Source organism: Nelusetta ayraudi, unplaced genomic scaffold (genome assembly GCF_046127955.1).
Source record: "Nelusetta ayraudi isolate G7.1 ecotype Tasmania unplaced genomic scaffold, CSIRO-AGI_Nayr_v1 ptg000135l, whole genome shotgun sequence".
In the NCBI taxonomy this organism is placed as follows: domain Eukaryota; kingdom Metazoa; phylum Chordata; class Actinopteri; order Tetraodontiformes; family Monacanthidae; genus Nelusetta; species Nelusetta ayraudi.
In genome coordinates, this window is record NW_027466185.1 from 4,711,414 (window position 1) to 4,735,057 (window position 23,644).

The following is a 23,644-nucleotide window of genomic DNA, read 5'->3' on the forward strand; positions in this document are numbered from 1 at the left end:
ACGGGGACCGGCAGAACACCTGGCCGATTTGGCAGGCGATCCTCACCTAGCGAGCGGTGCGGTCTCAGGACGTTTTGTCCAGGCGCAGAGGGAGAGAAGTGACGAGGGCGCCGGGGTAATTGGATTGATGTTTGAATGCATGGCCATCCGCTTCTTGTTCAAGTCCTCTGACTCACTCATTAGACCTGGCAGCGGCTCTTTCATTATTTTTCAGCGCCGGCTAATTAAGGATGGAGGTACGACGGGAATGAAAATGAATGAAAGCCAGGCTCGCTGAGGACACTTTCAATTTTCATTTCAAAAGCTTCGGTGTAACTTTTGTTTTTGTTTTTTTCTCCCAGTGTGTCAGTTTGAGCTCCTTAACTTTTTGTTCCCTCCCATTTGACGCTGAGACAGGGGTGTCTATGATTTTCAAGATATGCAACATGCAATCATGGAAGGTGATTGGATCCACTTCTTCAGAAGTACTTCTTTCAGCTCTCCTGTATCTCCTGCAAAGCGAACAAAACGGCCACTGAAAAGACACTTTCACAGGAAATGTTAAGTTTAACGCAGAAGACATCAGAAAACCTGTAGTTACAAATTTCCCTGTGACATTGTCCCACTAGCTCAGCAATAACTAGCCTGTATTTGCACAGAAGTTGGCAATAACTTCAACCATTGTCATTCATTGTTTGTGTTTGTGCATTACAATGTGTTCACAAAAGTTAAGCTTTCACAGTCCGTAAAACTGCTGGTGTGCTTTCATCAGTTTGAATTTAAGTCTTATGACTGCAAATATTTACTAAAAGAAGTTGAGGAGTTTCACATTTGCGAGAGTCGAAACGACGTCACCGGGGGAAAATGAATGGAACCTGGTTGTGCCCAACTGCATATTAACTGTGAGGTGTGCGCTTGCATTGTGTTGAAGACATGCCACCGAACAACACGTGACCCAGTTGCATTGCTACACGCGAGGGTAGCGGTGGATCTACGACTTCATAGTTAACAATCTCAAGAGAAATATATATTATCACGCTCATATAGACAGTGTGCACGTTAACCGGCATCTTCCAAAGCCCCTTCTGATGTATTTTTCATATCTACGAAGAGTAAATCCTCTGTGCCTCCATCCAGTCCGCCGGATGTGTTTGCGACGGAGCCCCCGCCCCCCACGCTACCTCCCACCCTCCGCCTTGCTTTTGGCCCCTAATTAGTGCAGCTTAACTGGCTTGTGGCACGCAAATGACTGCCCACAGTGTAAATGGATTTTAATTTCTATCTCAGCTCCTGTGGAAGGGGTTTACTTTTTTTTTTTCCTTCCGGGGGTGTTGAAGCCTCGCAGTTTGCGTTTTGCTTCATTAGCGTGATAAATAATTGAGGTTGTTTACCGATCAGTTTGTTTACTTCCACCTCCAACCGTGCACCCACGCACGCACGCACGTACACGCACAAACACACACAATGACTCTTGTATGTTCTGACCCAGCAGCAGCAGTTTAGCGCTGCCTACTGATTGCGCGTTCCATGCAAAAGAGTCTAAAACCATGTCAGCGGGCGATGGATTCGGGACTGATCTACTTCAACACAGGTGTGTTTACACACGCTATTGCTAGCTCTCATGCCAGATCAGCAGGTGTCCTTATTTTTCCTCCGATCCGCCGAGAAGTTCCGACTCTTTGTGGTAATTTGGGGCAGATGGCCGTTCCGCTTTGTGCGACTGTATTCAGCGGCCCGCTTTGGTTTCGGTGCGCAGCTCGCCGTGCGACCCATCTGTCAATGCTGGTTGATGAAGTTGCAAAAAAAAGAAGAAAAAAAAGAAGCGTCTTCGTTTTCTTATTTCGGCTTTGTTTCATTTCGCAGGCTCCTTTTGGAGACACCGGCACCGCCAGAAGCCTTTTATTGCCCCTGTGTTAGGCATAATGCCTTTGTTATGCAGCCCTGGGATGAACTGAGCAGAACACATTTTGCATTTACAAGTAAAATTATTGGCGGAAAATATACTTGAAGCCGTTTGAACGTCTGTGCTTTCCTATATATTTCTGCAGCATAAAGCCTGCATATATACCCGGGTGCAAGGCTTTGTTTTTACTCTGGTGTGTTTGTACTCTTGCCTGACTGAACGTTTGAGGTGAGCAGACTGGTTTGGCCACAGTGTAGATTTATTCCCACACTGCCTGTCGAGCTATTCATCTTTGTCTGTTGGTGTTTTGACAGAAAATGGGAATGAATTTCCCATAAAAAAGAATGCCATTGTTTCTACACCTTTTAGGCTGGGGTTTGTCTTCTTTTTATCATATCAGTCAAGAACTAGCCTCAAAACAATAAGCAAACAGTTACTTAATACTGCATACAGGTATCCATCCGCCTTACAGACTTAGTGAATTTCTATACTTGAACATTCCCACAGAGTGATACATTTTAGCAATGTTTATATAGTAATTATTACTAAATATCGCACACATGCACACTAATACTTGGACCACTTTAAATGTTCGACTGCTATGGGTCTGATGCACTTTTGAGGACAGCCAAACCACTGTTGCCGAACAGTTCAGTTGTGGATCAGTAAAATGGCCAAGCTGCACGGACAAAGATATGTTTTCAAAACTAAAGGTGAATGTGTACAAAAGACCTTAAAGATCAAGTGTGTAATATTTGGAGATTTTGAAGGAGAAACAGTGACATCAAGTGATTGCATCTCTCATTTGCTCACCCACCCTCGCCTGAATTTGCCAGTGAACTACGGTATCCTTGGCACACTAAACCTGGATACCTTGTCCACCGTCTCTTGCGTTGGTGTATTTGAGGACGCCAGCATTCACCCTAAATATGAAATGTGCAGTCAGGCAGCTGGATTGTCGACACCAGGCTTCCTTAGAAATAAATATGGCATATATATGTATATATATATATATATATATATATATACACATATATATATATATATAGATAGATAGATAGATAGATAGATAGATATTGTGTAGATATACACAACATACACTTAGATGAATGTATTTATGGGCAATATGTTAAGCTTTTACTCCTCCTCTGTCGAGACGCAGGGCCAGAGCTTGTTGTGCTGTCACCCGCAGCTAGCTCCTTGCATGCCCGACCCACTAGCCTGCTGCAACCCTCCCCACCTTCCCCCACTCCCCCAACTCCTCACCCTCCCTGTGTGTAGCACAGCTTGGACATCACACTGATTGTTTTTGACCTCCTGGGGATGCTCGCTTATGGAAACACGCTCCTTCAATGCGCTCTTGTTGCAAAATGGCCTGAAGGAAGCCGTGGTACAGTGTCTTTATGAAGGCTGCTTTTCTTCTCTGCGCAGAGGGGAAAAACACAAGCCGGCTTTCAAGTTCCAAGTGCTGGCAAAGGCACTGTAAAACAGCTTTCTGCAAGCGGGGGGAAAATATGTACAGTTAAAGTAATAAGAAAATCAATCAAACAGACACTTGAAAGCTAACAGCTCGCTCCAGGTCTGTGTAAATTTCTTTCTTTCTGTGTGTGTGTGTGTGTGTGTGTGTGTGTGTGTGTGTTTGGATTTTCATAAAACATTCAGCCGTAATTATCTTTGATGCATGATAGATTATTTATTCGTTCCACCCCCCGCTGACTCGGCACAGTTTCAGAGCCAATCAGAATTTGGCCATTGGACAGAAGGGTGCCTACAGAATGCAAAAAATAGATGGCATGAATTAAAATGCTGTGTTGAAGCACTAAAGCAAGAGTTGGTTTGCGAATCCCAGTTTTGAGGCCTCACCAGTGGTTTCATCTTGAGTTTCCTGATTGTTTTGATGATTCCATATGTGGATGTGTGGGTGGTACCGGAAGTGAGCACTGATTGGTAAGTGCAGCATGCACCCCAATGCCCGACCACCTGCTGGTAAACCAACGACACTTGGCTACTGAACATTAGCCACAGCCAAAACTTCTTGGCCATTTTTACTCCAAATTAGATCAAACATGGACATTATAGCCTATTCAAGGATGTATTTTTCTAGCAATTTTGACAAACAAATCATATTTAGTCTTGTTACTACCATTTGGGGGTTTTTGGTATTCCCTACTGACCAGAAGATAGGATGCAGGTTTTTTGCACTTCCGCGTTGGTCTTCTTTTTGAAACCAGAAGCATCAGACTTGGGTTGGATTGCTTTCTATTTTTTGGCTTACCTTTGCAATTTCAGCAGGTTCAGAGATAGCAGACACCATAAAAAATGGGGGTGGTTTGACTGGCAGACATACCAACAACAAAATGAAACCTCCAATTGGCAAAATGAGGAAAACATGGTAGTCATGGTAAGCCCCTGATGCACAGGTAACAACTAGGCAAATAACACCATTACATTCAACTGGAAAAGTCCGTTATTAAAAGAGACCCTATGTCTTAATCATTATTGATTGATCAAGGCTGGGATTCAGACAACAGTGGGTTTTTGGATTTTGGTTCATAGACTTTCTTCTTTCTTCGCAGTCAACAGATGAAATGTCTGCTAGCTGGTATTTGACAGAACTGACCAAATGTTACATTGGATGTTAGACACATTGGACGAAAGGACAGTTATGTCCTTGATGCTTCCTGATTGGGCAGTTCCATTTTAATCAATGACAACTTAAACACTCACATCAAACCCACAATAATTACTTTTTTTTTTTTTTTTTTTAACTTATGTAAGCTTTAATTAATAATATATTTAAGAAAAATTCCCTCAAACATGGATTGGATGGACAGAGGGTGCCACCCATACTAGGGTCATTGTTTTCCAGGCTTGATGGTGAGGAAAAGTCTGAACTGATAATCAAAACCTTAAAAAAAAAAAAAGAAAAGTGTATTATGTGTTACCACTGCACTTGTCTCAATTATTTCTCTTGGTTTTATTCTGAAAGACCGATGGTGTGTTGGTCGATGCCCACCAGTTGTCCCAGAGGATGGGCCTTAATTACAACCTCTTTTAATCTACAGACTCCAGCAGGGTTGTCTGCTCTCTGTAGAGGCAGTGCCATTCATTTCCCTTAACCACCGCCTAACACTCAGTTGAAATGCATAATTAATTAATAAATAATTTTCAGTCGTCTGAACATATGTACTGTATATAAAGAGACACATGAAATGTCTCAGACGTGGTTACTGTACAAGTTGCCAAGGCTAAAGTCAAATGAACAGCTACCCCATCTCACCGCCATGGTGGATTGCTCTTTTTGAGTTTTGGACCTTACCTTTCCCCCCTGCTCCATCTTCTTCCAGAGACATGTTGACTGCACCAGTGCGTGAAATTGTGAAATGGCTAATGACATTTTCCCTTGCATAATGGCGCCCCGGAAAATGGTGCTTACAGCTGCTGCTGTGCTTTGATTGAGGATTGTAGAGTTTGTGTGTGTGTGTGTGTGTGTGTGTGTGTGTGTGTGTGTGTGTGTGTGTGTGTGTGTGTGTGTATGCGGTGGGTAGGGCATGCCTGAGGACACTTGTTCCCCATTTTTCATTTTCTGTAACCTAGACTGCCAAATGTGCTGTAATGCAGGTTATAAATTTAATTGCATGCATTACTGTGCTCGCTCCCAGGCTGGCCCTTCACAAAGTCATTGACTCTCTATCTATTTATCATTTATATTATTATTAAATTAAGTATTATATTATTATTATTGTGGCCCTGCGATGAACTGGCGACTTGTCCAGGGTGTCCCCTGCCTTCGCCCTAAGACAGCTGGGATAGGCTCCAGCAGACCCCCGTGACCCTGACCTCGGGACTAAGCGGGTATGGAAAATGGATGGATGGATGGATTATTATTATTATCATTCGGAGTAGAAGAATGTTTTATTTTTCAAACAAATACAAAACAAGCTACTACTGTGAAAATTGCCATTATTTTTCTTCTTCAACCACAGATATTTGATGTTAAGGGCCACTGAGATGATGGGGGGGGGGGTTTAAAGGAGTGAATGTGTGAAGTAGAACCAGTGTTACCACCAGCTGGTTCTCTCGCAGTCGGTAGTGAAAACACGCAGCCAGAAATAGTCACATTTTAAAGACCACCACTAACATGTCGTCAGCGTGTTTTTTTTTTCTTCACTCCAACAAGTGGACGCGAGTGCATAATTGCACACTGTGCAGCGTGTGCGAACGACAGCTCGCCAACACTGTGTTCATTGTAGGTTAAACAGTGTTTTGTGCAGTGTGTACGAACAAAAGCACTAAAGAGCTGCGGAGTCAACACCATAAAAAGATGGAGAGCCATAAAAGTCTCTTTCACTGGCGTAATTAACTGCTGCTATTTCAGTCCTGAGTGCCACAATGTGTTTGCGTGTCTTATGACTTTAAGTGGAAATGAAATATACTGTAGGTGTGTCTGTGCCCGTTTCAGTCGTCTTTACATTTTGGTTGAAACATTCTTCATTCAGGGCGATACTACGACACTAAGTTTAAAATGAACTGTGATTCTTTAAGCCAGAGATTGTGTGCAAGCGTGTTTGTGTGTGTGTGTTTGTGTGTGTGTGTATTCATTATGGAGAATGGCACCGTTGTTTGTCGAGTGTTTTTTTGAGGGGTCAGTCTTGGCCTTGCCGCAGGCCATGTCAGCCAATGCTATCAGACTCAAAGAGGAGCCTCTCCTCACATGAATAACAATTAGGATACTCTGTGCCAGTTCACAAAGAAGTGGACCATCTGGGTTCCGTCCTTCCCAGCCTGGCAGTCCCTGCTGTCCAGTGAGGGTCCTTCTGATGTGCCGCGCACGCCGGCCATGTGGCAGAGGCAGGCCTGCCACCACGTGTAAAAGGCTAAAGAGGAGCTGAACTTGCGAGCAGAAGGCTTGTTTCTTCCTGTTGAATATGTCTGCAAGGTTATTTAGGTCCGTATACCATAAGAACATATGTTCTTTTTTGTACAATACTACGGACAACAAATCGCTGTGTATGTGGAAAGACGCTGCTTTGCTCATCTGCTGTTTTACTATTCGTCTTGTCAAAGCAGTTGACTGTCAATGTGTCAAAATCAAGAGGACAACTGACTTGTGTGATCACTGCCGAGTGTGATGCTGGTTAAACAGGTGGCAACGCAAGAGCCTAATGATACAGCTGTGTGATTGTAAGTATACATATTTTATTATTCGCGCGATAAGATTAAGCCGTCCGCACGTTTCGGTGAGCATCCCGAAACAAAATCATGTTTCGGAGATTTTCATGTCTGTCAGGTTTTCTGATAATCGTGGCCATGAGTATATTGTTCAAGATTCAAGATTCAAGATTACTTTATCGTGTCCCAGAGGGAAAGTTTCCTTGGACAAACAAACAGGCTGCTACATAACACAAAACACATAACATGACAAAACAGAATAGAATGACAGCGCAATCATAAGATGTCCTACAAGTATAAATAACTAACATTACGGCACAGAAACCCTCTGCCAACGGCCGCTAGAGTTCAACAGGGGAACAGAAATGTAGAAATGCAGAAATGTCGTCGTTGTTCAGCCTTGAACATTTGTTTCTGGCCGACATCCGTTCCCAACGTGAAACAACTCAAAGTGACGGGGCTCTGAAGCACCGTTGCAGGGTCATGGATAGATGGTATCAAAGATTCATAAGGAAGGGACGTAGCTTCTAAGAAAGTCTCGAAAAATCCCGTTGAAGACGAAGCTAACGTCAAAGAGGGTGGCTACCATTGATAGAGATAGGCAATGATTTTACCCTATGTAACATCCTTAGCCTCCATAACTGTATTCTTGACCAGTACCGGAACTTGAATTCTGATCGTAACCGCGACTCGGACTCCAATCCTAAACCTAACCGTCACCCGAGTTCTGATGCTAAACCTAACCCTTGACTGATTGATTTTATTTAATTCATGCTTGCAGTGGAGCCTGGGCAACTCGGACCCTCCATCTCTTCCGACGAGAGTTGTAAAGAATCTAGGAGACTTTGTTAGAATCTCCGTCACTTCCTTATGAATCTTTGATGCCATCTAGCCATTATCTCGTTGCAGGGGTGAAAAAATTGCTCATCTGCAGACTCAGGCCAGATAATCGAGCTCAGAGTGAAAACCAAACGTGGTGAAGTAGCATTTATCCGAGTTTGTCCTTTTAATTATGGAAAACACATTGAGTTACCTTGTGCATGAAATGAGCGATACAAATAAAGCTGCCTTGCCTTCTTGCAGTTTTGATCAATATATATGGTGTATGCATAGAACTGCATAGTCACATGAGCACAATCATATTTTCCCACTGGCTTATTTCTATCCACATTTACTGCTACAGTTATGTCATAAGCACTGTATCAGAAAGCACGTGGTGAAGAAATGGAAAACTGAGAACGGGAACCTGCAAACAGCTGGTAGATTCACAACAGCAGTTCAAAAAACAGCTTTGACTCTTTGGATGAAGAGGTGAGGGAAGCTGGCTGGACCTCAGTGGCTGAAAGTGAAGACGACCTTCCCTCATCAGCGATCCTTGAACGGAAGAATGAATGTACATTTTTCAAAAGAAGTTTCCCAGAGTGCCTTTTGAAAGTTCCAGTGTGAAAACAGGTGCCAGTCCTCTCTGGGCGACCTCTGCCAAGCCCCCTGGTGTCTCACTGATGGAGGCCGCTGCTGCCCGGGCCAGTCAGCCAGTGGATAAAACCCGATCAATGTGACAGTGATGGTGTTTTATGAGCCCAATAAGATTCTCCCTTCATCTCGCTCTCCCCCAGCCATAAATGCTCAGAGACTCTGTAATGGACCGGGCTGGTACTTGTAAAGCCGCAACACGCTCGCTCTGAAGCAGAAATGGGGAATTCTAGTGTCTCTCTGCGCAGAGATAAGTGGGATTCAAACGTTTTTGGCTTTTTTTTTTTTTACTCCTCTCCTTCCCTTTCAGTGAATCTACATGGCAGGATTGGATTCTGCCTGCTGACCTAAAAATATGGTTCTTTCTCCTCTTTCTCTCCCTCTCTCTGCCACTTCTCTCAGATATATTATAAATAATGGAAGGCAATCTTGCATGACTATCTCCGTCTCCTGAGGGGGATCGAGCGTGCTTTCAACATTTTAATGCGTGTGTGTGTGTGTGTGTGTGTGTGTGTGTGTGTGTGCCTGTGTGCCTGTGTGTGTGTGTGTGTGTGTGTGTGTGTGTGTGTGTGTGTGAAGTGCAATCCACAATAATGGCGTCCTCTAATGCTGTGGTGCACAGTTACATTTGTGGGCATTAATGAACCAGTAGCATTGAGCTGTTGTCGGTTATCTTCACAGTTTAGTCACCACTCTGAAAAGATGAATAGCCTCCTAATACAGTGCATATATATATTGAGGTGTACATTAGATAATACAGTGGGTTTATTTGGAAAGGCATGTTTCATAAATGGAGAGTTTACAGCTTTTCTTCCATGGTTTGTTATTCGTAACATCATGACCGTCTAATCATCATCCATTGTCCTTTTCTAAGATCTGTGTTAACCAATCCAGGATTTTCATTTGTAAATCACAGCCTATTCTAACATGAACAATAAGGAAAACTCAGCAGAGGTGCACATCTAAATTGAGAACAGAGGCTTTTCCTAGACTTTATTCTTTCTTTGCTGTAAACTGATGAAATGTCTGCTAGCTGGTATTTGACAGAACTGACCAACTGTCACGTTGGACCTTGGACACATTGGACGAAAGGCTTCCTGTTTGGGCAGTTCCATTTTAATCAATGGCAATCTAAACACTCACATCAAGTCGACAATAATTACAATTATTAGTTGTAATTATTTTCTCATTTCTTATATGAACTTTAATTCATGAAACAAAAAGTTCCCTCAAACATGGATTGGATGGACGGACGGTGTGTTCATACTCGGCCCATTATTTTCCAGGCGGCTACTTGATGGTGAGGAGAAGTCTCTCTGAAAGCAGGGGAATAAATAGTCAAATTTTATTTTATTTTATTTTTTTAAATCGTGTATTATGTGTTACCACTGCACTTGTCTCAATTATTTCTCTTGGTTTTATTCTGAAAGACCGATGGTGTGTTGGTCGATGCCCACCAGTTGTCCCAGAGGATGGGCCTTAATTACAACCTCTTTTAATCTACAGACTCCAGCAGGGTTGTCTGCTCTCTGTAGAGGCAGTGCCATTCATTTCCCTTAACCACCGCCTAACACTCAGTTGAAATGCATAATTTTCAGTCGTCTACAACATATGTACTGTCTATAAAGAGACACATAAAATGTCTCAGACGTGGTTACTGTACAAGTTGTCAAGGCTAAAGTTAAGTGCAGTTCGGACATCGGTGAGTAATCCGAACTGCACACAAAAAAGTGCAATGAACTGCATTGAAATGCAGCAGAGGCGCACAGCTTATTAATAAGTGTATAAAAAAGCACACCTAGCACAAATCCAATCAAGTGAAATCAGATGTGATTGGCTTTATGTACTCCAGCCTATATGCTTTGCTGCTTTCAACCTTCTTTGTTTCCTCTCTCATTTGTTGTCTTCTTTTACCTCCAGGAAACAACTCATATAAAAAAATGATATAAAAATGATGATGATAAAAGCGTGGCAGCAGCGTCACAAATTACTTTTTTCAGGGTCAGTGTACTCATACATGTAGTATGGTGATGTGAGCGGACCATCAATTACTGTCTCCATAGTTGAAGTGTTGTCCTTGGTCACAAACATCCTGGCAATTGCCACGCATGTCTAAAAATACATCCATATTGGGTATTATGAGGCACAAAAAGAACCTATTTGATCTGCTACTTATACATAGCTTGTATTGTGTCGAGGACTATTGTACAACATGATTTGTGTGTGTGTGTGTGTGTGTGTGTGTGTGTATACGTGTTCTTTTCCTGGGACACGGCTAATAACAGAAAAACAAAGGTCCCGGCATGACACAGTGAACAGTCAGTCGTCAAACTGCCAGCATTTCTCTTTCCTGACGATTCTCTCCTTTAAAATATTTATGCTTTCAGTCATCCGTAAGCTCCAGTGGAACACTCACATCCGTTCAAAGTTGCCCTCAATCTGCTGTTCGAGGCGGTGTTTCTTCTTCTTCTTCTTCTTCTTCTTCTTCTTCTTCTTCTTCTTCTTCTTCTTCTTCTTCTTCTCACCCAACTGTCTACTTACAGCCACTGCCAGCCAAGTGGAAATTCGTTAGCGAGATGTGTTTCTCACGCTGCCTAGATGAGGTCCTTGTTAGCTGCACTGTTGCGATGCTCTTCCCCATTATCAAACCGGCTGCGTCTGGAAATCAAATATTCCCTTTACATGAGGGCTCTAGATGTGTCAACATAAGACGGCGTTGTGGCACATTATGGCTCGCTGAGCTGCTTGTCATGAGGGGGTTTGATTAAAAATGGGCCGGTGGATCAGCTCGAGAAGACGCACACACACATACACAAACACACTCTTTAAAGTGCTCCTCACTCTTCATTTGTCCCCACATCCCGCAAGGTTACAGGGCCAGGAAAAATGAAATGGCACGGCCGCTAAGGAATAGTGTTGTGTCGTCTGCGAACGTTGGAGCAGGCCTTGTGTCTTTGTGCGAGCTGTGTGTAGGTGTTCAGATTTTGAGAGGCGTTACGTCAGCTCCTGTGAGAGCCTCTCCAGCACACACGCAGCTGTAACGCTCGTCTTTACGTGGCGCTGCTGCGATGTTTCTACAAATCAAAACCGCAACTAATTTTCGTCAAATCAGGCCAAAGTTGAAACAGACACACTTGAGATTCGACACAGATTTCCTTCGAAACAAATGAGCATGGTGGTGTGACCTACCTGCGGGAAACCGATTCGTAAAACAGTATCACAAATCTGCGTCGAATCAATTGTGTTTGCGGTGCACTGTGCCTGAATTTGAATTTGCGAAGCAATTGCAACGTTTGCATTCTGGGTGCAACCCCTTCACTGAAGTGGTTCATGTGAAAAGGTTTGTGTGTTTTGGGAGAAGTCTGAGTGCTTTTGAACAAGTGTGCTGTTAGAAAGGGCCGAAAACACAAAAGAGCACTCTGCTGTGTGTTGTAGTCCAGGCCGAGGCCGACTCACAATCTGACTGTCATTAATAGGAAATGTCGTAGAAACGCGGGGAGTTTTCCTGACAGACTCAGCTTTTCCACATAGCCAATCATACCAAGTGGCTTTTACTGTTCTTTACATGTGACCAGACACAGCTGCTTTCTGTGTGTTTAGACAAGTTGAGCTTTTTTTTTTAAATGAGACTTTATTTTTCTTTCACGTTCAAAGATTAGAAAAAAATGTGGATATTATTTGGACGGAGCTATGGAGGTTCTTTCTTTTTGCTTCTTTCTTTTTTCTCAATGACCAACTCGAATGATTGCCGCCTGCTGCCCCTGATGGGATGCAAACCCAAAGACCAAACAGACTGGAAATGTAGCTACACCTCATCAGGCCAATAAAATCAGACTTCACATATCCAGTGCTGTTTGTTTATTCACTTGAACCAATGATAGCGAGGGCTGCGGGCCTAGACTCCTACTTCCCAGAGAGTGTTTGGCAACACTTCATAGAGAACTTTAGAGACGGCCTCATGATATCAAAGGCAGTGATAAGCATGGCACATTATGTCTTATTATTCCTCAAAGAGAATCAAAAGTCGGTTTCTGTCCTCTTATAAAGGGTGAAGTTTGTTTCTGTGCGCCGGTTCCTTCTCCGTCTTCTCTTAATTGCATCCTCGGGCCCCTGGTTTCGTCCTGCTGGCTGGGCAAAATGAAATTATAGGTGGCTGTGACATCATAAAATGAGGCAGCTTTATTATCTGCAGAGTTTGCTCGTGATGTAATTAATAGGAGCTCTGGGGCTTGTGGCATGTGTCATGCGTCGCCATCCTCTTCAGTGCCACACTCAGAAATTAATATTTGATCTGCTGTCGCAAATTAATCTCATTTGATTGTTGTTTGGATTTTAATTTCAATTTAATTAAAATGTGTAAGTGGGAACACTATCGAATTTGAATCTACCTTTGTGGCACCGTTGCTGGTTCAATTTCCATAAAGCCACCCCCCCAGAGGCATTTTGCTGTTTATTCTCTCACTGCATGGTGCACCGGGTTTGCTCCAATGTTAAATCATGCTTCACTTTTTACTCTGTGCTCAAACGGAAATTTCACATACAAACTGCTGTTGAGAAGAGAGCGCGGCCGATACACATCCACGCGGAGTGCCAGAGCTAAATGTTTAGAGCAGATTCTGCTTTGTTTGCTGTTAGTGCCCCATTAAGTGGGCTGCTCAGGGGGTATTTCAATAATCAAGGCACTCTATTCAAGAACTCGGTAACAAAACTATGTTAAGACATTTAAAACATTTATGACAATTATTTATTTCCCCTCTTGGTTTCATGGTTCCATGCTGTTTTTTGGCACATTTTGCACTTCAACTTTTTGACGGCATCCACCTCACAGTCACGCTACGCAAAATAATTCCACGTTTGATGTCAGTTGGACTAATACTTGATTACAGAGTCTCATGGTCTCCGTTGCCCAGTTCCAATTTTACAGGGCCAGCTTGCCTCCTGTAACCAGAGTGTTTGACATGTTCAGTCAGTTCACAGTAGGGGAGGTCAGTGTCACTGCACTACTTGTTGGGGAACAAAACAATTTTAAGAAAGCATTTCTATCCCCTTAATATTAATTTCCCTGTACCCATTTGTGGGTCCTTTTATGTTTGTTTAAATATACCAACTAACACACTTCAATGACAATGCAACATAGTTCATTCACGTCACATCGGATTCTTGTGGCAAAATGGTTGGGCAATAATTCTCGCTTAAAATTCAGCTCAGTATCTGTTTATCTGTATTTTAAACCTTTCCTCAAGATTCCTCACGGAATACGTGTAAAAAAAAAAATAGAAGAGTCGTTTTAAACCAAAAGAGGAGGCTCGACCTCTTCAGTGCATGCATGACATCATTATAATTATCAAATCCCAGCATTTTCTCGGCTATTTTGACATGAAAGCCTCAGCCGACTGTGAGGGCACTGAGTGTTCCATCTGTCCTCCCTCCCCTCGCTTTGCCCTTGTGTTCCAGTAAAAATTCGCCTTTGAAACGCAATGCATGTTCTTTTCGCGTGCGCGCCTCCCCCTCCCCCAACCCCTACCACCGCTCAGGGTGTGACCCTCGCTAAAATCTGTGCCGCGTTCGGAAGCATCACGGACGCAGTGCATGCGGTTGCCATGGAAATGGCAACACTCAAAGGTTGCCGAGAAGCCTTTGTTTTAATAAGCGGCTGCAAGAAACGGCGAGACGCACGTGGGCGTAGCGGCGTGACGGATGTTCAATAAGCCGTCGAGTGTCCTGTTGAGGTGTTCTCTCTGTTTTTCCTCCCTTTTTATTCTAAAATACACGCCCTCTGCAATCCAGGATAAATTCATGAAAAAAATGAAATGGTTGCCTTGGTCCTCCTGCCTATAGTGTTCAGTCTGTGTTGTCTTCAATTAAAAAATGTTTCAGTGGTGTGTAGTAGAAGCCCCAACATTTGTCTGTGCCTTTGTCATTGTCTCTGGCAATTACTGTTGTGCAATTATGCTTTTGTTTCACGCTATCTGCACCACAGCAGAGGGCGACTCCCTCAAGGCTTTTTTTTTTTTTTTTAGGAGAAAAACAGAAGGCCGTTATGAAGTGTTTGTTCCTGGGAATGATGTGCCTTCCCTCTACTTTGTCTTGCGGTGCTAATCCACGTCACTTCAACATTCACGAGCAAAGAGGGAGAACACTTACAGTAGATCTTGAGGACAAGCCTCTCATTGCACCAATTTATTTGGCCATGCCAATCCACATGCTAACGTTTTGGGCTGGAAGCCGATTCAATGTCCACCTTGCTGCTGGACTTTGAAGGGCCGTTGTGAAGTCTTTAATTGTTGGTCGAAGTTGGAAAAAGGTTCTCCGACGTAGGAGCCTGTAGTGAATCATGATATCTCATGAAAAAAGGGTTGGCCTCTGCTGGAAGGAGGAGCTAGCGAGCGTTCGGGGCTCCAAAACCCCCTGGGATCCAATATGGCGGCCCCATTCATTTCAGTGTAGTTGCAGTTCCGTATTATGTGGCCCGCATTGAGCATGTAGCACTCTGTAACTTTCATGATACATGAGGCTGATACATCAGCCAATCAGAACGAGCCGAGACATAGCATCTGGCATTCATCAATTTTTTTTTGAAAGAACAAAAGACCGTGACATAAAAATCTAGAATATAAAGATTTGTTATGAACTGCGTTTCAGGTCAAAGGTCGTCCTACCAGCAGTTTTACAGGCATCTATTTCTGTTTTGCAGTCTATGTGGAAAAATGCTTTTTGGGCCATATGGGGTTGTTGGCTGCAGTACCTCATGTGGCCACTGGAAAATAAAATTGCTGTGCCCCCTTATTGTCAGTCTGGTATGCAGTTCTCATAATACATCCATTGGGAACTGGCTCTGTTTCTGTGTGTGTCTGTGTGTGTGTCGTGCATGTAGTAGCATGTGCAGCTTGTTTTGCCGTGAGATTACACTGTGGGCCGGTGTGAACATTTGTGTGAAATGTGGGTGAGAACTAGTAACAGGCCCGAGCTGTTGCTTGTTGCAATGAAAATGTGCTGCAGCTTGTGTGAAGGAATCCAATTTGTCACCGAGGGCCGTTTTGCTGTTTGCACTCAAGGCCGACTCCTCTGTATTGTGCATTTGGCAGAGGTGGGAGGTAACGACATACAAATGTACTGTACTTCAATAGATTTTCTGTACTTGTATCTGTACGTATTATGACTGTTGACTTTTACTCCCCACATCTGGACACAAATATCTGTACTTTCTACTTCTTACATTGGCAAAAAAAAATGCTTGTTACTTTTGTTCTTGAGAAATACAAATTCTGTTCAAGGTAATTCACCTACTGCCTGCACATATTCAATACTACTACAAAGTGACTAAACAAACGCCCGATTGCAACTGACGACATACGGCTCCTTTACCATGCGGGCTGCCATTTTCCCACTGCTGTGAGGTAAGCCTTTTCGCTTCTCCTTACTGTAACTACAATTTGTCAGAAAATAAAAACTACTTACGATAAAAATGTAAATGTTTCTTGTATGTGAGAAGTGGGGCTTTCCTGCGCCATGAATATCATCGTGTTGCTGCAGGCATGGGTATATAAATTTATTACTTCAGAATTTTCTTTTTATGTTTTTGGGACACTGTTGTGATGCCTGACGAAGGTCTTTCGACCAAAACGCTGTATCAGTAATAAAGACAAAGATGGACATTCCTTCCACATTTATCATTCGGCAGGCAATAAACGCACTATAGCAGTCACGCATGCAAAGCAGGGCCAATGGATGTGGTGGTAGGAAGTTGAAAGGAGGAGACTCTGATGGAAGGAGCTTAGGGGAATGGAGGCACATTGAACCACCTACCTAGTCTGATTTGCCTACGATGTCCTCCCGTCCCCCACCAACCTCAGTCAGTGGTACGGGGAAAACCCCACTGTGTCCTTCTCCAGCCAGCTTGAGTCACATTTTGGTTGGGTGCAAGACAAGTTTGTCACAGGGCCGTTACACCTGGCGGCACAACCAGGTATTGAGATGCATGGCGAGCAGTGTAGACGCCAAAAGGACCTCTATTAATGCCCTACCTGCTCCACCCCCAAAACCTACACCTTCAATAGCATTCATCAGTGCTGGCAAAACACCAAAGAGAGATCAGGCTCCCATTTCACATCCTGGACTGCTGGGCTGGGCATGGAACTGGAGGATGCTAGAGGACCTGGACCAACGTCTCTGTTTCCCTGTCGAGATTGCCACAACAAGCCTCAGGCCTGACCTCGTGCTGTGGTCCTCCTCCCTTCGCTCGGCCTTCATAGTCAAACTGACAGTGCACTCAACTGAGGCCACCCTTCTACAGCTGTGGTGCTACGATGGTGTAAGTACTGCCTGCTTAGGCGTTTCTTGCTGTTCAAGCTAAACAACGTATTGTTTTATATGTACTGTAGGTGCACCTCAGTGACGAATTTTGGCACTCCCGTGCTGGTGGAACTTCTGCATGCTGCAGTGCTTCGCCAGCTGGCACCACCTCCACCTTGGTCAGAGGTGCCTTGGACGACGCCACAGATGACTTTAGACATGCCCGTGGTTCCTGTGGTTCCCATGGTTGCCAGTGCCAAGCTTGGCTCTGACTGTTCCTATTGTTCTACTGTTCCTCCCATGCGTGATGTTTGTGTTGCGCCGTAGGTTCTTAGCAGGACGCTGAACAGGCTTCTGTCCATCATAGCCAATACTGATCATCCACTGTACAGCACTATCTCCAGGCAAAGGAGCAGCTTCAGTGACAGACTGCTGTCACTATCCTGCTCCACTGACAGGCTCAGGAAATCATTTCTACCCCACGCCATACAGCTCTTTAACACTCATCGCTAGGAGCCCTGGACCGACAGAGCACACATGTATGCACACTTGCATTATTGTATCGCGCTTGCATAGTGTAATTTGTAATTTCTAAAGAACTGTACCTTTGTACACTTTGTAATTTTTAATTTTCAAAATTTTTCTCTTTTATATACTTGGTTCAAAACCTTGCATGCCTCTGTACTGTTCTGTATCTTGTCGAGCTGCTGTAAATGCAAATTTCTCTTGGAGATTAATAAAGTATTCATCTATCCATCCATCTATCATCTATCAGATGTGTAGTGGTTTATCATGGCACCGGGATTCTGCTACTAAAGGTTGTGCGTGGCTCTTTTAGTCAGGATGACAGCAGCCGTTTCACATACGCAGGATCGCAGTGTATGGCCATAGCTTTTGTCAGTTTAGCCAAACATACGTTGCACAGTGTATTGTCTCGGAGTAGAGATGATTTGGATTGTGCTTTGACTATGGGGGACAAGGTGTACTCAAATTTGCGTGGCACCCTAAAATTAAAGATGACCGACAACATCTTTCTACCACAGAATTGCCTGATGAAGTAGAGGTTTCTGACCCCAAGTTCAAATGCACTTCTGCATACACGGCTTCTTCAGAGCCATCTCACAGGCTGTGAGTGGTTTGCAGAACCATTACAAAATTAGATTGGCCATATGTAAGCAGCGGCAGAAGAATGCTGATAAATATTCAAGTGTTTTGTGTAGTCAGTATTCTTCTGTGGCAGAATACGTTGCACAATCCAAGATGGAGTGTGTTTATAGTTGGGCCACAGAAGTGGAAATTCAGGCTGCAGCAGACTGTTTGGGCCTTAATGTCAGGAAGACACATCCAGGAAAGTTTTCAAATATCACAACATTGAGCACAAGGAGAGGGTAAAAGCTGTCAAGTTTCACTAATTATAGGGACAACCCGCAGCACAGATACAAGAGGAAGGCTCGAAGTGTTTTGAAATATCACACCAACACAACACATAGGGCCAATGTCAAGTGTGACCGTATTTTAAAATACCCAAAGTCTCAGTATTTTTGAAATACCACACTAACATCATTAATAGGGACAAACAAAAGTCTCAGCATTTAGAAGTATCACACTATCACTAACAGGGACCGCGCCGAAGTCTCAGAATTTCGAAATACCACATGAACACCACTGACAAGGACCAAGTTAGAAAGATGAGGACGAAGCATCGCGCCAGTTCGGAGCATGTCAAAGATGGACCTGAATTTGTGCGTTGTGTTTCTCAGGTTGTTCTTTTTTACAGCAGGTCCTCAGTTGTGTTAGACATATCTATGTAGAAAGTTTAGCGAACAACTGCATTAGCAAGCGGTACTTGCACAAATGCAGTAACTGCACTGCATTGTTCGTGTAGAGGTCAGCTGTGGATCTGTTACACATGCCACCAAAAGTTGCGTAAGGGTGAAACGCCAGCTGAATGCTGGAATAACAACTTGCAGCTTGACCCTGTTCCACTCGAACTGGGATGTTTGAACAGTTTAGAGCAGCATTTGATTGCCCTGCATATAACCTTCATGAAAATGTTGGCGCTAAAGGGGGGGAAGAATGGGGGTGACACGTGTTCCAGCCAACATTGTTCAGACCACAAACATGTTGCCGCGTTCCAGTATGGAAGGGTCTTTTTATTACAGGTTTAGCTGAAGCGCAAGTTGACGTATAAAGGGCACTATGAGTATCAGTTTGTGGATACCATGCGTGACCAACAGGTGTTGGGATACTGGGAAGAGGACCAACATCTACTACAAGCACACACAATTTTAACGCGGCATGGATTAATACATTCTCTCTGGTGGACAGCAATGGTTCTCAAGAATGCGTTACAAAGCCTGATGATGGAAGTCAGCAAGGGCGTCGAGGGTGAGGAAAAAGGCAAGTCGAGCGCGCAGTGGCCAGCCAGAGGATGTTGAGGGATCAGCAGACACATTACGAGATGAAATGTTACAGGACTGCGCTACAAAGCCTGACGAGGACATCAGCGAGTACAGGTTAAGAACAAAGGCGAAAGTCTTGCAAAAAGACTGCCAAGAACACAGTGTCGCCTGAATTTACCCAGACTTGTCTCTGAGCGGACCTTCATCTGTAGGGCCAAAGTGTGTGAAACAAAAGTCAAGGGAGACCAAAGAAATCCCCTAGTCAGAGAACATCGACATCTTTACATGCTTTGTTAATGACAGCGACATGGATGAGGCTGTGTCCAGTGACTGCCACTGAGGACTTGTTCACTAGCATTGGCATCAACCAGTCAATCTTTTTAAAGTTCCAGGTGAATGACAGATTGGATCTGTGTGATTCAGGTTGCAATGACTTTATATTTATAATATACTATAAATACATATATCCATTGTGTTATAGTTAGGGCTGGGAAATGATTAAAAGTTTTAGTCGCAATTAATAGCATGATTTCCCTGATTAATCACGATAAAATAGTCGGCGTATATAAATAAATGAGTTAACGAGATAATAACGCGTTAACTTGCCCAGCCCTAGTTATAGTATTTATTTATGTAGCCATAAAGATGAAAGAGTGCAGATTCCTATTAATGGCATATAATTCCTAGTGGCCCAGGCTGCATCACAGGCATTGGAATTTTTTGAGTCAACGAACACCTGTTTCTCTCATTTCTAGGGGACAGTTTCACATACCACAACAACACAAAGTTCTCAACCTTTGACAAAGAATGATAACTGTGCTCAGTGATACCTTGGAGGATTCTGGTACAATCATTGCCACAGGGTGAACCCCAACTGCATGTGTGTACCTCATGACGGCATTGACCATAAATATTCCCATATAGTCTGGCAAGCATTTAAAGGTGTGGAATATCCCCTAAAGAACATAGAAATGAAGATCAGCCCAGCGTTGCGATGTGAATGTAATGAGTAGAAAGACACTCAATAACATGGCAGCAAACAAATGAAACAAAAACAATTAGTGTTCACATGCAGTGAAAATGAGTTTGTGTTGATGTAGCGTGCTAAATGCTTATTGTGTGTGTTCAATGTTATTAATAAACAAGTAAACGCTGTTTGGGTAAATCAATACAGTAAAAGCTTACTGAGAACTGAGACCACTTCTCCATTGTGGAGCTGACTGAGATTGTCTGACAGAAGGACAATGTGTTTGCTGAACTGCTAAATCGTCTTCTGATGCGCTCCAAACAAACCCCCATGTTGCTTGACGACGTGCAAATTCTCAATGCATGCATGACGGGTGAAAACAGACCAATATTGCACATTTTTGCAACAAATACGCAAGTTAGCGAGCACAATGTGAAACAGCTGTCTGCCTCTTGCCCGGATTACGTGACCATTCACGTCCAGGACTTCAACCGGAAAGCTTGCAGGATGCGGCTCATGCAGGGAGACCACAAAGTGGTCTCTGAAACAAGCCTGCCCGGGATTTCGCCATTGGGCCACATCTCACACCCGGTCCATTGAACTCAGCAATTCCAGCCTGCATGTGTTGCTGTCACAGAGACATTGCTCACTGAGCACTCTGCTTCACACAGTGTCCACATTAGCGGCTACACTTTCCACAGCCGTCCTTGTGGTGGCTTCTGATGTACTGATTGTCACAAATTTCAAGGACAAGGCAATTTACTGCAATGACACCGTTAAGGAAAGCATTGCTAGCATGCCAGCATTTCTGGTTAAGTAATGGACTATAGATTTGTCAGTGTTTCTGATAAGCATTCGGAACTTGAGTTGCCACATCTCACACCCGGTCCCTTGAACTCAGCAATTCCAGCCTGCATGTGTTGCTGTCACAGAGACATTGCTCACTGAGCACTCTACTTCACACAGTGTCCACATTGGCGGCGGCTACACTTACCACAGCCGTCCTCGTGGTGGCTTCTGATGTACTTGCTGTGCTGTGCTCATTGATGACTTTTTCTGTGTACAAACAAAAGTATTTACGTTAGACAAATGTACATTTGTCTGTCAACAAGTCAGATAAATGGACAGTAATTGACAATCCTTTGTTTTTATTTTATTATGTTCACTGTTTATATTGGGATTCTGCTACTGCTGTTTGCTTCATTTACCTTGGGTGGTTCCGTGAGTCCTTCACTTGGCTCTGGAGGTTCTGTAATTATAACTCCTGCTTCAAGGTATTTTTGAGGTTCTTTGGGAAGTTCTGTCATTTCTGTTTGTTTTCTGCATACAAACAAACAAAAGTATTGAAGTTACACAAATGGACAGTAATTAACAATCCCTTATTTATATGTTATTATGTTCACTTTTTGTATTGGGGTACTGCAACTACTGATTTGCTTCATTTACCTTCCGTGAGTTCTTTTTCTTCACGTGCCTCTGGAGGTTCCATGATTATGGTTCATTCTTCTGTTTTTCTGAGATGTTCTGTGACTTTGGTGTCTGTTTTTATGGAAACAGAAGCCTCTAACTTCTGCTCCTGATGTACTTTGGAGTTCAGTTTAATTGTAGGATAATTCTGAAACCAAGCAAGCAAAAGAAAAGAATTACACAGACGGACAATAATGAGGTGCAGTTACAATGTCTCACGTACACCAGAATCAACATACAATTGCATTTTACTCACAGATGAGGTTCTCATCCTTGAATAATCATTTCTTCTTGAATTCTTTCTTCCAGTAGTTTTTTACTTTTGACAATTCCTTTGTGAGGAAGTGATTTCTCATCTGTACTGCTTTTTTTCTTTTTTTTTGCACATTAGGGAGACTGCCTTGGGGCAGGCTGTGATTGCCTCCATGTGCAGCCGCTCTTAAATGCTACATCCTTACATGAGTACTGTAAATGAAATAAGCAAAACTGTATATCAATGCATGTTTGTAACAAATAACTACAACTAACTTTCTTTGCAGACGGCCTTCACCTCCTGATTGTCAATATATTCATATTTTGCTGGACTATCCATCTGATAGGAGACGTCAATAATAAAAATGTTTCATCATTTGAACAAATTAGTCCTAGTGTAAAAGTTTGAACATAGCTACCTTTTTCATTTGTTGTCAGTGTCACCAGTACTTACCTAAAATCAAGAACACTTGATAGCTGTGGGAGAATTCGTCGTGTGAAAAATACACATGGTCTAGGCCACTTATATAGCTTGTAAAACCAATCAGGGTTCTTCCGCTTTTGTTTTCTGTGTGTTCTGAAATAAAAGATGTAGATAAAAGATGTACAGAGAGTTTCCCCTTTTATGTACTGATGACCACAAGTTCAAAGCAGAAGGTTGCGTTGGCAGCACAGCATTCTGAAGGGGTCAGTAGGCATCGGGAGGGGTTGGCAGTTGCTGGGGGGAATATGAGCTATGCTGTTGTGTAAATATCAAACTGAATCATATTTGAGAGATTATTTGAGGAAGGCTATTTTCGAGTAGCTCAGCTTTAGGGTCACTGTTCAATATGTTTTTAGAAAAATAAGCTTTCTCATTCACCATATCCATGACTCACCTGTAACTGTTTATTAACTGTTTATTTTACACACCACTTTATCTTTTACCTACTATATTTCACAACCGGAACCTTCTCACTTTTGCTTGATTAAAGGAGTTGAATCAGTACTTTTACTAAAGTGCAGAATGTGAATACTTTTTCCAGCTTTTACATAAGAGTTTTTTGGGTTTTTTTTTCCTTTGGGCAACCCAATTTGGGGCAGCTACTTCACTCTGGAGCAGCATTAAATCTGATCATTATTTTATTTTTCTTGTACCAAAAGCAGAACATGAACCCAACGCAAAAGCTATTAGATTTGAAGACGCTTTTTTCAGTCACCAAACAAAAGTGAAATAGACTGAGCTTTCAAACTAAGCGTTCCTGGTCATTACTGCCAAAGATACACAATGTAGTTACTTCTGTCTGACAGGAACATGTTCTGAAGCGCCGGATGTCTTGAAACGCTGCACTTCCAACAGGTCTTGTTGCCATGGAGAAGATGCATTTGGTGACAGAAAAGGGAGCAGTTGGGAGAAAAAAAAACACAACGTTCCAACTGGGTGAATTTTTTAAAAATAAACATGCTACAAGTGTAGCAGAGGGCACAGTGGCCCCACAAATTGGAATAGAATAGAAAAAGTCACAACACAGTCTCAGCTGTGTCATTACACATTCTGTGAAATTTAGATTGACTTTGGCAACAAACAAAAAAAGGAGGTGGTGACAGGTTTTCAGTGGATTGCGCTTCCTTTGCGCATACCTATTTGGATGCATTAGGCTAGAAAGGGACAACCTCCAAGCTGCTTATCAAAACCACAGAAGAAGAATAGGGGAATTAAATGAGGGTTGAGTTTCATCTGATATTTGTGGCATTTTC

General features: G+C 43.1%; 1 long non-coding RNA gene across 6 annotated transcripts; it reads right to left on the reverse strand.

Moving 5' to 3' along the window:
• Nucleotides 1–20,363: 20,363 nt before the first annotated feature.
• Nucleotides 20,364–22,499, reverse strand: LOC142877362 (uncharacterized). 6 transcript variants are annotated; one of them, XR_012923827.1, is made up of 5 exons: nucleotides 22,362–22,499; nucleotides 21,912–22,120; nucleotides 21,635–21,803; nucleotides 21,397–21,508; nucleotides 20,364–21,244 (listed from the first exon to the last, which is right to left on the reverse strand). It is a non-coding gene; the product is annotated as an uncharacterized LOC142877362 (long non-coding RNA). The 6 variants fall into 6 exon arrangements; XR_012923828.1 differs by lacking the exon at nucleotides 22,362–22,499 and adding an exon at nucleotides 22,206–22,333; XR_012923830.1 differs by lacking the exon at nucleotides 22,362–22,499 and having other exon boundaries at nucleotides 21,895–22,196.
• Nucleotides 22,500–23,644: the final 1,145 nt, after the last annotated feature.